Source organism: Delphinapterus leucas, chromosome 2 (assembly GCF_059928025.1).
Source record: "Delphinapterus leucas isolate spDelLeu-1000000601 "Yukka" chromosome 2, BTC_Dleu_Yukka2, whole genome shotgun sequence".
NCBI lineage: Eukaryota > Metazoa > Chordata > Mammalia > Artiodactyla > Monodontidae > Delphinapterus > Delphinapterus leucas.
Genome location: NC_143130.1, coordinates 14,425,095 through 14,441,216, shown reverse-complemented (window position 1 = coordinate 14,441,216; position 16,122 = coordinate 14,425,095). Strand labels below are relative to the sequence as shown.

The 16,122-nt window shown below is 41.7% G+C and overlaps 1 protein-coding gene and 1 long non-coding RNA gene across 4 annotated transcripts in view; both read right to left on the bottom strand.

The window, feature by feature from the left end:
* Positions 1-646: 646 nt before the first annotated feature.
* On the bottom strand, positions 647-4,847 carry LOC149749948 (uncharacterized). Its single transcript, XR_016391879.1, has 2 exons — positions 2,628-4,847; positions 647-966 (listed from the first exon to the last, which is right to left on the bottom strand). It is a non-coding gene; the product is annotated as an uncharacterized LOC149749948 (long non-coding RNA).
* A 498-nt stretch (positions 4,848-5,345) lies between these two features.
* The window catches only part of NEBL (nebulette), a 368,320-nt gene continuing 357,543 nt past the window's right edge, over positions 5,346-16,122 (bottom strand). For all 3 annotated transcript variants that reach the window (XM_089906448.1, XM_022580464.3, XM_089906447.1), the window contains one exon: positions 5,346-16,122. This exon is cut by the window's right edge and continues 23,384 nt beyond it. The gene's annotated coding sequence lies outside the window, so the exon portion shown is untranslated.

Here is a 16,122-nt window from a genome sequence, read left to right as displayed (position 1 = left end):
CACTGTTGGTGGGAATGTAAATTGATAGAGCCACTGTGGAGAACAGTATGGAGGTTCCTTAAAAAACTACAAATAGAACTACCATATGACCCAGCAATCCCACTACTGGGCATATACCCTGAGAAAACCATAATTCAAAAAGAGTCCTGTACCAAAATGTTCATTGCAGCTCTATTTACAATAGCCCGGAGATGGAAACAACCTAAGTGTCCATCATCGGATGAATGGATAAAGAAGATGTGGCACATATATACAATGGGATATTACTCAGCTATAAAAAGAAATGAAATTGAGCTATTTGTAATGAGGTGGATAGACCTAGAGTCTGTCATACAGAGTGAAGTAAGTCAGAAAGAGTAAGACAGATACCGTATACTACCACATATATATGGAATTTAAGGGGAAAAAAATGTCATGAAGAACCTAGGGGTAAGACAGGAATAAAGACACAGACCTTCTAGAGAATGGACTTGAGAATATGGGGAGGGGGAAGGGTGAGCTGTGACAGGGCGAGAGAGTGGCATGGACATATATACACTACCAAACGTAAGGTAGATAGCTAGTGGGAAGCAGCCGCATAGCACAGGGAGATCAGCTCGGTGCTTTGTGACCGCCTGGAGGGTTGGGATAGGGAGGGTGGGAGGGAGGGAGACGCAAGAGGGAAGAGATATGGGAACATATGTATATGTATAACTGATTCACTTTATTATGAAGCAGAAACTAACACACCATTGTAAAGCAATTATACTCCAATAAAGATGTAAAAAAAAAAAAACCAACACACTGCATGATTCCACTGACATAAGTTTCTAGAAAATGCAAATTAATCCACAAATACAAACAGCGTATCAGTTGTTTCTTAGGGGACAAGGAGTGGAGGAAGGAAGGACGTGTGGAAATCTTGGGGGGTGATGAATATTCTCATTATCTTGACTGAGGTGCTGGTTTCACATGTTTATATATTTGCTAAAAGAACAAATTATACACTTTAAATATGGGCAATTCATTGTATTTCAATTACTTCAATAAACCCTCAAAAATATTTAGGCCCTGACATGTGGCTGTTTACTAATCTTGAGTCTATAATCATTTTCCTCATGGATTAATTCTCAGAATCCCTCTGTCCCATTTGTCCCTCCTTCCGAGAACCATTCTTATTTTCTTTCATCCCAGAAATGCATGTCTAATAGTTCCTTACTTTGTCTTCAAGGCAAAGTAGATATCCACAAGGCATATAAAATTTCTCATGCAATCCTCAGGGAAGGGATTAGAGAAAAGAAAAATCAGAGGTGTGGGGTCCCTAGCTAATCATACACTCTGTAAAATACAGGGAAGCAGCCAAACCACAGCACGAGGCCATGGGAAAAGCATGGAACACAGGGTCATGGCATGCATCCCTCCTTCCCATGGAGTAGAGACGTAGCAGTTTGCGTTTTCCAAAGATGCCCACATTATCTCCCACACATGTGGCCCTCTGTCAATGGATTTGACACCTTTTCCATTGAGAGGTGGGTCTATATTGTCTCCACTTGAATATGTGCAGGCTGGTGACAAGGGCTGAATTGACCCAATGTGACCTCTGAGGCCAATCATAAAAGGTGATACAGCTTCTGCCTGGTTCCCGTGGGGCACTCGCTGTTAGAATCCAGTCTCTATGCTGTGAGGAATCTCAGACAGCCATGGGGAGAATTAATGTCTAGGCGTTCTGGCCACTGGCTCCATCTGAGATCCCAGCTGAAAGCAATGTCAGCTGTCAGTCACGTTAGCAAATGAGCTTTCAGATAATTGCAGTTCGGCAGCCATGGAATCTTCCCAACTGAAGTCCCAGATATTGTACAACAGAGACAAACTTTCCCCATAGGCTCTTTCCAAATACCAAACCAACAATATATTAGCTTAATAAAAGGGTTGCCTCTGTCTTTAAGTTTCAGGTAATTTGTCACAGTACTGTAGTAACTAGAACAGGAGGCCAGGCCATCGTTTTTTTCATTAATTTCTATCTGTAGGAATCTGTCATTATTGCTGTTATTCTCAAAATTACTGTGAAGATACTTTAATTGGGAGGAAAACTCAAAACAACATTCTCTACAGCATGTTTCTGAAGAGGTCATGACCATGAAATACATTGACAAGAGTGTGACTTCAATATATTGATGCTATGGCAACGAATAACAAAAAAACAAACAGGATGCTTTCCGTTACAAATTCGAAACCACATACGCTTTTAATGAGGGATCCTTAAAATGAAGTAATTAATTAATTTAAATGAAGCTAATGTCTATTGACCCACAGGAACATTTTTTATCAGAGCCCTTATTTTATTAATTACCATAGAATGTGAAACGGAGAAAACAGGCAAAAAAAGAAAAAAAAGCAACATCCTTAGTTTTGGTGAAGTATAACATTTTATAACATTTTATAGTAAAGTTATTTTGCTGGAAAATATTTTCTCTTTTATATTTCATTCCACCTTCAAACTAATAATACCTTCACCAGCAGAGGCACAGCTTGGTTGAAAGTACATGGATGTCGCTTTGGTTTTCCAGCTCAGTGAGAAAAATCACATATTCAGAAAGTGAAGCCACAATTCTCCAGCTTAGTTCAAAATAAATTTATTAAGCACCTACTAGAAGACATCAGTGGGATGGCTCCATTTCCTCTGGCCAAGTTCACTTGTCCACAGACATCTTAATACAGTCAATTTTCTGATGGAAATAGGATATGAAAGGGAGGTCCGCTGAAATGAATGGAATGACAGTTATTGGCAAATCCCAAGGCACATTCTCTGAGCTGGATGCCATCCACTCAGGACAAATGATGCAGTGTTTCAGAATAAACTGGCTCTCTTAGTTAAATAAACTTTGGGACTAACGGCTTCTCTTAGACTCCTAATTGTTTCCCTGCACTGAGGGATCTGACCGGCTCTTTTGGAATTACACAGATCCATTACTCCCCATACCTATCATGCCATAAGATGGATACTTTCATTTTCATTTATACAGCTTTCCTGAGCTAACAAAAAGAAGGGCATCACAGTTCCTAAAACTGTCTATGCCAAGAAGCATAAATGAATTTTTCAATATCATTTTTTCCTGCCAAAAAAATAACCATGTGCTAAAAAGAGCTCTTATTTGAGAGGTGACATCTGGTTGAGTCATGTCATTGTCACCAACTAGCTCTACGACCTAAGCGAGGTCCTTCTCTTCCTCATTTTTGTTGTGAATCCATGATTCTAATATAGTTAACAGTGCCACTCTGGCTCAATAAATGCGCTATTGCCTAAGGTTGAACAAATATTAGAAATATCAAGTTACAGTTGAGATTTTTGTTGTGAGAATCCAAGTCACAGGACTTTTAATTCCTGATCCAAGTAATAGAATGGGCCAAACAAATGTCCTTTTAGACTTTCCGGCTCCCAGAGAAGCTGCTTACCTTTGGCAAATCACAGGATGCTACATTAGAGAGAGAATTCAAAACCCAGAGCTAGTTTCGGCTTTACTGCTATGACTACTGACACCCTGGCTTTTTAGTTTCTGCGGTTCTTCATCGCTTGATCACATTTCTTGGCCTTTATGATTTGGTTTGAAAGAATAGAAGAAGAAATAAGCTAACATTTACCAAATGAATAACCTCTGTTGAGTACCTAATCTGTTTCTGGAGAGAAAAGAAGTTATGGTAAGTTTTCAAAATAATTCTATGGGACAGAGATCACTTTCCCAATGTCATCCCAGTCATAACTGGTAGAACTGGGACCTGAACATAGGTCTCTCTGGCCACAGAATTCATTTTCCACCTTCAGTGCAAAATGACATTGGCAAAATACTGGAACAAATATTGACTTCAATGTCATTTCCTCTCTTCAAAATATCTCACCAACAAACTTATTTCTGGAGCCCTAAATTCCACGATGCATTGATCATATCAACTCACTGATATGATACACGGATGTCCATTAAAATAATAATTGCTATAGGATAATATAGTAAGCATCTAATTATTCCCATTTTGCTTTATTTTTGTGTGCATTTTATCAAGGCTTTACCAATGTACCTTTCAATAAATATATATATTGGAAAAAAATGTATACTGGGAAAAGTCTGATAAAGGCTCCTTACCAAATGATAGGGCACATAGATGTTCCTGGACTGGAAGAACTCATGGTCTAGGGAGTGTTAACAGACATATAAACCTCTGCTCTGCAGCTGTTCACAATCAAAGATCTCTAATAGAAGAATACAGAAAGTGATATAGGGAAACAGAAGAGTCAAAGAAGGTTTCGACTAAATGATGACAGGTCACTGGAAGCTTGGAATGGATGCTGTCAGTTTCCTCCGGAAGAGAAGAAATGTCAAAAGGAGAATGTATTAGTCAAGGTCCCAGTAGAAAAAGAAATGGCTCTCTCAAACTGTGTATTTTGAAGAGGATATAACCAAGAGATGACTTACAAAGTATTGAGACAGGCTGGGACCTGGGACCCTGAGCTGCCGTGCTGCAGTGCTTGCACCTGCACACACCTCTCCTCAAACAACAAAATACAAGGAAACTATAAGGGACTAAAATTAACTGTGTGCGTGGCCAGTTGAGGCAAATTCTGGACGAAAGATACAAAAAGACCAAAAAACACCTGCTGCCACTTTTGAAGAACCCGCAGCAAAAACAGGGTGTTGGGAACAAAAGCAGGGTACCTAGCATGCCCCCTGCACTCAACACCACCAGAGGGGTGGGCAAACCAACTAAGCTACCCTTCCGGCCCGACCCCTGGACCCACCCCTACCCTCACCCCATATAAGGAACAAGCTCGCCCCGCTCAGGAAACGAGCGAGCAAGGGAACCTTTTGCTTGTTCTCACTCCCCGCTGCTGCAGCAGGGGCCCCAGTAAAGCCCTGCCTGAATTTCTCGTCTGGCCTCTAGTCAATTTCCATTGATTGCGGAAGGCCAAGAACCCTGGTTGGTATCAGTATGGGCAGGTGTAGGGACTCACGGGGACAACGTAGTGTCCCAGGACTAGTTACCACCCAAGGTGTGAAAGAGCGAAAGGAGAGAGTGACATTGAACACACAGACAGGGCCACCTGACAAGGGGTACGACCTTGGTCTAGAGACAGAGCCCACTGTTGGTGACTGCACTTAGAGGGAGACATGAAAATAAGTACCTCAGCCTCACTCTCCTCCTGCCCTCCGATCTCCTGTGGGTGCTCTCCATGGGCCAGACCCAACCAGAAGTCAGAGGTCAAAGGAACAGTTTATGTAGTTTGAACAATCTCACCTCCTAGGATAGAAAGGAGAGTAGAAAATGAATCTGGGTAGACAAAAAGAAAGTATTCAGGCAGGGAAACAGGAACATAATTTGTCAACATCCTGCATAGGGAGGAAATAGGACAGAGCCTTAGGTAACAAAGCTTGACCCTAAACCCTGGTTGGACAACTGTTTAGAGCCACGTGTTGATTTAAAACACAGTGAGCAAAGATATGGCACTTTTGAATGTATGCTTGAAGTTGATAGTCTTATCTCATGGAAAAGACTTCATCTTTTTGAGGAAACAATGTAGTGGAAATAATGAGCCACTTGCATTTGGAGACAGAACAATAATATATTTTAAAGCCCTTTATCAAATGGAAGAAAGAACAATTCATCAGAAAGCTATGTTCCCACAATCTACATACACATAGATAGAATGAGTGCCAACCAAATTACCAGGGCTGAAAAGAATTTGTGCAATCATTACGTTTTTTGAAAGCTAAAAATACACTTTTCCCAGAAACAAAAATAATAATTGAGTAAAAACTTGAAAGCAAAGGATCAGACTTAGGAGATTGTACCAGTTTCAGATGATGTCAGATTTAAAGGTTTTATGGTTTCAGGGAATTCACTAGAATCAATCAGTTTTATACACAGTCTGAACCTCTTACATAATGTTTCACTTCTTGAAGGGTCTTCTCGTTTGTTATTTTAAAATCTTTTCCATATTATGCCCTTGTAGAAACTTTGATGATTTAAGAAACTACTAGAATTCTGAGTTTACAGAATTTGAGAAGTGTAATTCCAAGACAACGGACAGGCAGCGTCTCTCCGTATTTAGGGCCACACCTCCTAATCAATGACCAATACTATTCTGGGAGCTCAATTGCCTAGGAAGCTCGACTTAACATATTTCAGAAGATAGAGTCAGAAATTCGTTTTCTTTCATAGAAGCCTGATTGGTCAAGTTGCAACAAGCGTAGCCCCATGTCATCTCCAAGAAGATACATTAGACTATCCCCCCAACCCCAAACTCACCTGAATCAAGAGGTCCCCCTCCCAGTCAAGTGTGAGTCAGATAAGACTGTATAGATGCTTCAAAAGCATGAAAATACCCAGAAGAGTTTAACCAGTGTCTTGGACTAGCTGGGCTCACTTTACTCACAAACAGGAAACAGCTTGATTTCTCTCCCTCGCTCTCTTTAAGATGCTCTGGTGGCTCTCCCTTCCCCACCCTGAAATGGGAAGAAACTATCATTTTTTCTAGGTACCCTGGGTACTAATAAATAAATAAATATTAATAAATAGTCCATAACCAGGTAGTAAAATTTTCCATTTGTCATCCCACCTATAGCTTCTCCCCTTCCCCATAGCTCAGAGCTTAACCACATTCAAAGACCTCGAGTAGGAATTTTTTTTCTCCTGTCTCAGGGTTCCCCCCACCCCCCCCACCCCCACGCAGAAGCTGCTAGTGGTTCCTCAAGGGTTGGGGCCGGAGGAGTCAAAAACAGTTAAAGGGACAAAAGGTCTTTGTGGGCTGGTGCTCGGGTGGCAGGTGTTGGTACCCTCCATGCGGAAGATGCTCAAGTGGTAGCTCTTCAGCCACATGGCTGCAGGTGGCTGTGGGGCTGTGACTACCTCTTAGGTACCTATGAGCAAACCCTGCCCATGGAGGAGCCAGCACTGGTCTTTAGAATGTGTTCTTCTCAGCTAAAAATCCAAGACCGGAAAACTCACGTTTAACATTCTTTTATATCTTTAAAACTGCCTGTACGCTGCGGGAAAAAAATCGAAGTCGTAAGGTGACAGGATCTAATGATAGCAGCCTTGCCCTCAGCATCAGAACAGCTGGATGCCTTCTATGGAATAATTACTGGCTGCATTAGCCTGACCAATTCAACTAACTTTTCTTGGCCTTCGTTGCTTCATCTATATTCTGTACTTGGTTAGATAAGGATATCTCAAAGTCTTTTTCCATATCTAGTATACTATTTTCCTATGAAACTGCTACTGCAAATATTATATAGTCCCAAAGTATTAGAAATGTTCCAACACATACAAGAGATTTCCACAAAGTATCTCTGTGGCATGTCAGAACCCATGTCCAGGGGAATGTAGGACATGAACCCATCAAGCCCCGGAATCTGGAATTCTTGTTGTTTTCTAAAACCTGTCTGCCTACCCCATTCTGCCCTGCCTTCACAAACATCACACACATCTTTGTATTTTCTTTGCATATGCTCTGCCATATTTACATGGATTTCGACCTGAAAACGTTTTTAAAAGTATTTTCAAAAACTATCCAAACCAAATTCAGAAAATAAAAATCTCTGAATTTTCAGGCTGTCAGAAAACATAAAACTTTGCAATGCTCAGACACAGGGTTTTCTGACCTGAAACTGTCAGTTCTTTTCCATCTGCCTTTATCCACCTCTACCTTTAACCAATTGTAATTAATTATCAAAACAGGAGAAACTGACAAACATTCTTTTTAATTGCTAATTTGAGGAGCTTCATATAAGAAGCAAAGAACTCAAAAAGAGAAAAGGAAAACAGACACTCATTAATGGCATTAAGATAGTGCTGGGTAAAGAAAACTCTTGAGAGAAGATTCCCAGTGTTAGGACTTTTGATTAAATCAGACTATAGGTCACGTGGCCAGCTAGGTGTGCACCATTCTGTTAAATCTCAGTACTCTTTTGTAATGAAATAGATACCCGAAAACATACTGGAGACATTACCTAGCCACATAAATTCAGGCTACATTATATATAAACAAATGTACCAAACTATTAATATTTTCAAAGGATCTATTGTGGACAATAGAAACCACTCCAAGCCACCAAATTAGGAGTCATGACTCAGATCTGTGTCACTTTGAGTAATTTATTTGAGTTCTCTAGGCTACAATTGCCACCTTTTTTCAATTTTCTCATCAATTTATCCAGTTGGTCCAGCACCAGTCCTTGTTGAAGTGTTTTGGCATGTTTGTCAAAATCAATTGGCCACATAAGTGCAGGGCTCTTTCTAGCCTATATTCTATTCCATTATCTGCATGATGCCATTATTATGTGTTTGTTGACATAATTTTAAAGTCTTGAAATCAAGTAGTGTAGGTCCTTCAACTTTATTATTTTGCAAGACTGTTTTGACTATTCTAGATCCTTTGCATTTCCATATAAATTTAAAATCGGCTTGTATATTTTGCCTCCCAAATGCTGCATTTTTAATGTGTGTCGTCTATAGATGAAACTGGGGAGAATTGATGCTCAACAAATGATGAGTTTTCCGATCCATGAACAGCAATATTTCATAGTTTTCAGTAAAGCAATCTTGTACATCTTTTGTTAAATTTATCCCTAAGAATTTTAAGATTCATGCTATTGCAAATGATTTTTTAACTTTTGTTTTCCATGATTTGTTACTATTTATAGAAATATATTTGATTTTTGTACATTGACCTTGTATCCTGAGAATTTGTTCATTCTAGTTGTTATTTTGCATCTTCCAGAGGGTTTTTGACATATGTAAATGTCATCTGCAAATAAAGGTAGTTTCATTTCTTCCTTTCTAATATTTATGCCTTTTATTTCTTTTTCTTACTTTATTGGACTATAATCTTCAATACAACATAGAATAGAAGTGGGGACAGCAGGCATCCCTGTCCTATTCCAGGTTTTAGAAGAAAGTATTCAAGTTTCCCTTTTAAGTTCTTGGTAGGTGCCCTTTTCCAGATTGAGAACATTTCCTTCTATTTCTACTTTGCTGAAAGTTTTTAAATTATATATCGGTTTTGAATTTTTCAAATGCCTTTTCTAGATCTGTTTGAAACCATCATATGATTTTTTTCTTTATCCTGTTCATTTTCGGTTATTATGCATATTGGTTTTCTAGGGCTGCCATAACAAAGTGCCATAGACTGGGTGGCTTAAGCAACAGAAATTTATCTCCTCACAGTTCTGGAGACTCGAAGGCCCAGATCAAGGTGTCAGTAGGTGTGGTTTCCTCTGAGGGCCATGAGGGAAGGATCTGCTCCAGGCCTCTCTCCTTGGTTTGTAGAATGTCACCTTCTCCCTGTGTCATGACAAGGTCTTCCCTCTGTGCCTGTCTGTGTCTGAATTTTATCTTCTTACCAGGACCCCAGTCATACTGGATTAGGGCCTCCCTTAATGACCTCAGTGTAACTTAATCATCTCTTCAAAGACCCGACCTCCAAATAGAGTCACATTCTGAGGTGTTAGGACTACAACATATGAATTTGGAAGGGAGACACAACTCAGCTCCTAGACATGATGCATTTTCCTTCTGTATGTTGCTGAGTTCCATTTGCTAACATTTTGTTAAGGATTTTTGTATTTGTATTCATAAGAAATAGTGATCTAGAATTTTAATTTCTTGAGGTCCTCATTAGATGATCAGTCTCCTTTCAACTCTAACAGTCAATGATAGTGCAGTCCTGAGAAGAACAGTGCTATGGAAGGCTTGCTTTCTATAAGCTAAGTGCCAAGAGATGTTTCATACGCAAAATGGCGTGACTGGGTCAGCTGCACTACTGCACATGGAACTGTCATGTTTTGCTCAGTAAACTGTCATTAATAACGACTGTGTGGCAGATCTGAGGTTCAAAAGCAAATAAGACAGATCCTTCGTCCTCAACGTGTTCACAACCAAACACAGAGAAAACTGCAGACTCAAGACAGCATCCAATCAAAATCGTGAAGTAGAACACACAATGGAGAACCAGTTCAGGCTCCAGAAATGTGAGGATAAAGATACTAATATGATTCTCACTAAGAAAAGAGAAACGGAGGAGAAATCCCTAGACTCCAAAAGTAAAACCCAAATGAATGGGGCAGACACAATGATAACACACACATAGAAACTTTGCAGCCTTGCATGTCTATGATTACACACCTCACGTCCAAGCATTTCCCCATCTCAATGTCTCCCCACCTCCACATCCAAATTCATCCATTCTCCAGGCTATCCCTCCTTCTTTACAAAGACTCCCCCTACATTCCCCAAGAAGAAGTAATTCTCACACTTCTCACTCCCTACCTTTTATCATGTGCATGTGGTCTCACTGTGACTAGAAATACTAAATTCTCTGAAGGGAAAAATAATGTCTGTCCAGTTTATCTGTGTGTGTCTCTCAGAATCTAGGACACAGTGGAAGCATAACAAATTTTAGTAAAGGTAAATTTCTCACCTCCTTACCTGCAGTGCATATACACATCTGTCCTGCACCTGGGCACGATTCACCCACTCCTGTGTTCTGTCAAGTCACTACAAGTGACAGTTTTCATGTCACTACAAGCCCCATAGTCTCAGTATGAGACAACCTAAACTTGACAGCAAAAATACATGAATCACTTCTCTTCAAATTTCAAAATCTCCTTTTGACTAGACTACAGAGCCTACTTCAAAGACATTTAACTAAATTGCCAGTTGTGGCAAAAACACATCTGCAAAACTACATTTTTCATAATTTTTAATCTACCCTAATGTTTGCTTGTGATATCTATCTATCTATCTATCTATCTATCTATATGCCCATATTTTATTACGGTCATAAGCACCTACTTTTTTTTTTTTTTTTTTTTTTTGCGGTCCTTGGGCCCTTCACTGCTGTGTTCTCTCCCGTTGCGGAGCACAGGCTCCGGACGCGCAGGCTCAGCGGCCATGGCTCACGGGCCCAGCCGCTCCGCGGCATGTGGGATCTTCCTAGACCGGGGCACGAACCCGTGTGCCCTGCATCGGCAGGCGGACTCTCAACCACTGCGCCACCAGGGAAGCCCAGCACCTACTTTTTGATTTATGATCTTCCTGTACTAGAAAATCAAATTGGCGGGCGTTAACAGTGCTTCCAAGTCCTGTACAGTCCTGAAACTCGGTAAGGCAGCAGGACGACGGGTAACGCAAACCATCCTCCAGGAAATAGCTGCTTAATGCATGGCATCTGCCTGCCAAGTGTGAAATGGCGGGAATGGGTTACGGGGAATAGAAATAGATTCTCAAATCTCAACGTGCCATCCTATGGGATGAGCGCCTGGCTTATTTTGTCTTCTTTTAAATGTGATTACTTGGAGAACACAGCTGAAGGAAACTCAAAGTAATTCCGTTTTGAGATGCAGTCTTAGCCAGGGAACTTGATTTGGTATCAAGAGCCATTATCCAGAGACTGGGCTCCCAAATGATCTTTCTCTGTTCACTAGATTATGATGTTTTAAGTAACTGGCTTAGTATGCCACAGTGTCTGTCTTGCCTGCCCTAGACTCCTGTGGTCTGGAAGGGTGACCGCATCTTCCAAATGTCTGTCATCTCTAGCCAGGAAGATTTGGGGCTACGGTGCCCTGATCTGTATAAACAGCTGTAGTAATAGTTACAGAACATCTGGTTCTCTTATCGGCCTCCCCACTAACGAGCTATCTCATCTTGGGACAAACAGTTAAACTCCCTATTAAACTGGTTTCCAATCTAGAGGAATTCTTGTATTATAAACACCTTCTACAGAGGTATAGAGGTATGTACCGTGTACCATTCTTGCTGGATATGTTTGAACAGAGATGTTTTTTCATGAAATTTTGCTTGAGATGATAACAATTCCTTAGGATACTGGTTTGGGAAACACTAACCTAGCCAGATGCCACAAACAATAGGCCTGACTCATCGGTTACATGTATAAGACATACTATTAGCATTTGCTAAGCAAGATTGGGTCATGAAGGGCCCAGGCATCACAACTTCAAGGGCCAGGCTACTGATTCTTTGGTTTGTAGAGTAAATGGGGGAGTCCGTGAATGTCAACAGAAACAGGGGTTACCATGAGTAAGAGTAAACAGATGAAAGAATAGGATTGTTTTAAATCCCATTTTCATGGCCATTGATGTAGACGGCAATAAAAGAGAAGAAAGTCCCTGCCAGGATTGAGAGAAGCAAAATTTTTCTGTCCTCCTTGGGCAATCTCCATAGAGGACAAAGCCCAAGGCTTGACTTTTTTGGAGAGGCGGAAAGACACGGTGGATGAAACAAGGGCTCCAGGTTCAGACAGAGCTGGGTGGAGGTGGGCTTTGCCACATGGTCCAGCTGCATGGCAGCAGGATGCTTGTGTGTAGGGCAAGCCTCGAGGGGAAAGTGTCACCTAAAAAGCAAGGCCTATAGGATTTGTACACGCACGGCAGGAGGAGAGAGCTGAAGGAGGAGAGGTCGTCAGATCATGAGAGGGCCCATGAAGACGGCTTCATCCAAAAGGCAGTAGGTTTCCTCAGAGAGAAATGACATAAGTAGGACGTGATTAGGGAAAGAAAGAACTAGCTTCTCCATGTGAACTATTAGATGCGGGGATAAAGGAGCCACAAGTCCAGAACAGTGTCCAGTTTTCTGGATTAGGCAATTGGGTGAATGAAGCAAAGATCAGAAGAAAAAAAAAAAATTAGTCCAAGAGGCAAAGTTGTGATCAAAGTCCAACATGGCTCTCAGATTCCAAAGTGACAGCTGCTCATGGCAGTGGCAGCGGAAAGGGTGACAAAGAAGCAAACCCGGCTTTTGCATCCTCATGAACATATCAGCAGCTTATCAATGACTTTAAAAAAGAAGAAAAATGCTCGCCACAGCGCTGTATTGAGCGTCATTCAAATTAAATAATTTGGATAATGGGGTGAGGTTGGAATCCTTCTAAAGGACTCCAGGCCAGGGCCGGCACCTAGAAAATATTTGAGACGTTATGGGATATTTTAGAAGCCAGCTGTCTGCTTTGCCTTCTTCACACAAGAAATTCAGTGAGCCTGGAAAAGTTCAGCTTCACCAGCCAGAGTGTTTCAAGGCCCACAAGGTAGAAGTCACTGAAGGTAAAAGAAAATTTCAGGCACTGATGGTTAGGTTTCGTAATAAATTGTCCAGCAAAGGACACTGAGACCTTCAAAATAGCACATGGTAGAGGAAATGGCAATGACTACAATTTCTGCAGGGTGTTGTTGCTTCTAATAATAGAGTTTCTTTAATAAAAAATAGAGTTTGTTTAATTTTTTTAAAGTGGCTATTTAAACAGTGTTGAGCTTAAGAGCTTAGAAGGCCCTTGCCCCTCCTATGCAGAAATCCTGGGTTGTGTGTTTCAGGGAGGGAGCCCCACCCATGGAAAGTTAGAAAGAAGTAAAGCTGACTCACTTCCTACCACTTTGCCTGACTGTTTGGGGACAAAATGGAATCAGGCTAGATACACGTGTTGTAGCCTTATTCAAACTCCCTAAACAGTTTCTCAAATGTATATTCTTTCTTTTCCTTTGCCCATAATTCTACTGTATGCTTTGGCTTGCAATGTCCTTGAGCTTCTGTTATGTTTCTTATTTCTCTCACTCGGGGACCTAAGATGCCACCAGGATTTTTTAAACATGGGCTCCTTATATCACCGTCCCTTTTATCATCATCAAGCCGCCTGGGGCACCACCCTGAGCGGGTTCTGTGCGCTTTCCTCCTCTCTACAGCCGCCAATCAAATGGCCTCCAGCTACAGTCACATCAAATCACCCAAGTTAACAGAATGAAGACAAGTCAGTCCGAGGTCAGAACATCTTCAGTGGAGACGCATGGCTGTATTTACTAGGTATTTACTAGGCATCACGTCGCATTGAAGGAAACATTCCTTCTGTATCATGTTTAGCAAAGTTATGGGAAAATGTACTTATATATTACATTGCTTTCTGGAAGACTAAGTGTGACAGTCTAATTGAAATGCAGTATTTAATAGCAATAATATTTAGAGCTTCGTACGGGAACTTTTATCCAATGATCTTAGAGATTTCTCTCCCTCATCACCCACCGCCATGGGAGTTATCTCTAAGGCATCTGATAATCAGACTCACACACACACACAATTCTAACTGCAGGACATGAGGACATAGAGTTATTTCTAATACCTCAGCAGTAAACCTCAATGAAACAATCAACCCTTTAATAATTCTTGTTCGGGTTTCCCTGGTGGCGCAGTGGATGAGAGTCCTCCTGCCAATGCAGGGGACACGGGTTCGTGCCCCGGTCTGGGAGGATCCCACATGCCGTGGAGCGGCTGGGCCCGTGAGCCATGGCCGCTGAGCCTGCGCGTCCGGAGCCTGTGCTCCGCAACAGGAGAGGCCACAGCAGTAAGAGGCCCGTACCGCAAAAAAATAAAAAATAAAAATAAAAAAAATAATTCTTGTTCCCTGAAAAACATGAAGCTGGCAATAAATCTATAAGGCCAGATCTACATTAGCAAAATGAAGCAGAGAAAGCAATTATCTAAATAATTTATCATGAGCCTGGGGTAGGTAGTTGGATTACCTAAATGAATATTTCAGGGGGAAAATGCATTTTGGGTTAAAAAAAAATATTTTTGAAGACTCTCTCTTGGCTCATTGCACATAGAACAGGAAAATCATTATAATGATGAAGTCTATGTGTACATGGAAGGTATCCCTGCTGGAGCTTTGCTTTGAAAATGTTCAAAAATGTTACTGTGGTTTAGAATTTTTGGCATTTGGCTAAAAAAATAAATAAATAAATAAAAACCTAGGAAGACCAAACAATGATTCACTCACTTGGGATTCGGTTCTCTCCTCCATTCTTTCCTGGGTCCCACAATGTAAAGGCTCCAAGAACCTTCCAGGTGTAATTTCCTTCCCTGCACTTATCTCTAGGTGAGTCCAAGGTCAACACCTACCTCAACTGCAGAAGACAAAGGCAAATTTGAAAGTTTCTCATGATGAGATATTTCTTCACTTCCTTCAGTGCTCAGCCCGTCTCAGGAGGAAGGTTTCTGTTGCTCTGACTTGGTCTCACTCTGTTCCTATATTCCTGCCACACAAGAGCCTTGGGTCACACCCTCTGAACTGGCCAGGAGGATGCAGGGCAGGGTACCAGGCTCTCCTTCCAAGCAGGGGGATTTTAGATCCTTGCAACTAAAAGTGTAGCTCATAGACCACCAGCAGCGGCAGCAACACCTGGGAGCTTGTTAGGAATGCAGAGTCTCAGGCCCCGCCCAGACCTGCTTATTCAGAATCTGAACCAGCTCCCCAGGAAATCACCATTTGTGAAGCACTGATCACGAGGGCACTGTGGGACTAAGAGAGGAAGGGGGAAATGTTGAGCAAACTGGCCAAGGTGGAAGAAAAAGGAGAGAAGGATCACAGAGGGCTGCAAGAGTCCAGAGATCTGAGAAAAAGCAAAAGGACGGTGAACAAAGTGTGTTGTTGAATCACGAGCCCAGGGCCTGTTGTCTGTTGCTCCCAGCTGAGTGTCAGTGCCTCAGGGTCACAGGGGTTAATTATGGCCACAAAGCGCTCAGAGGCCCGGCTGTGAATCATCCCTGTAAACGGTGTCCTTCCCTGGAGGCAGGTGATGTATATAGAAGACGTCCAGTCCCTCAGTCGTCACTACGAGCTGGGGGAGGTGGGCTGAGAGCAAACCGGGTATAGATGAGAATGCCCATTTTAACATCTTTCCTCACCTGAGTTGAGCGCTGTTTCCACAGTACACACTGTGTTAGCTTCTATTTGAACATATTATTGCTGCCATTAATTTGATTATTTTATTGACTGATTTTGCAGAGCTTGCATCCTGAGGCCTTTTTTTTTTTTCTAAGGAGAAAGCTCATTTCAGGATGAATGTACAGATTCCACATGTGGCTGAAACCAATTTCCTCTTGATTTGTTCTCAGAAAAGATGGAAAGCAGCTGGCTGGCTTCTTCCACGTGTCCTTAAAGAGCACAACTGAGTCCTAAGAATGCCCTAATTTCTGAAACCCAGCAGGACCCTGTGGGGCTCCTGGGCACGGAAGCCTTTCTGTGTCCCCCGTTTCTTGTTTGTAGGGAATAGGCTTCAGCCTCCATGACCTTCCCTGAGTTCCAAAGGACAG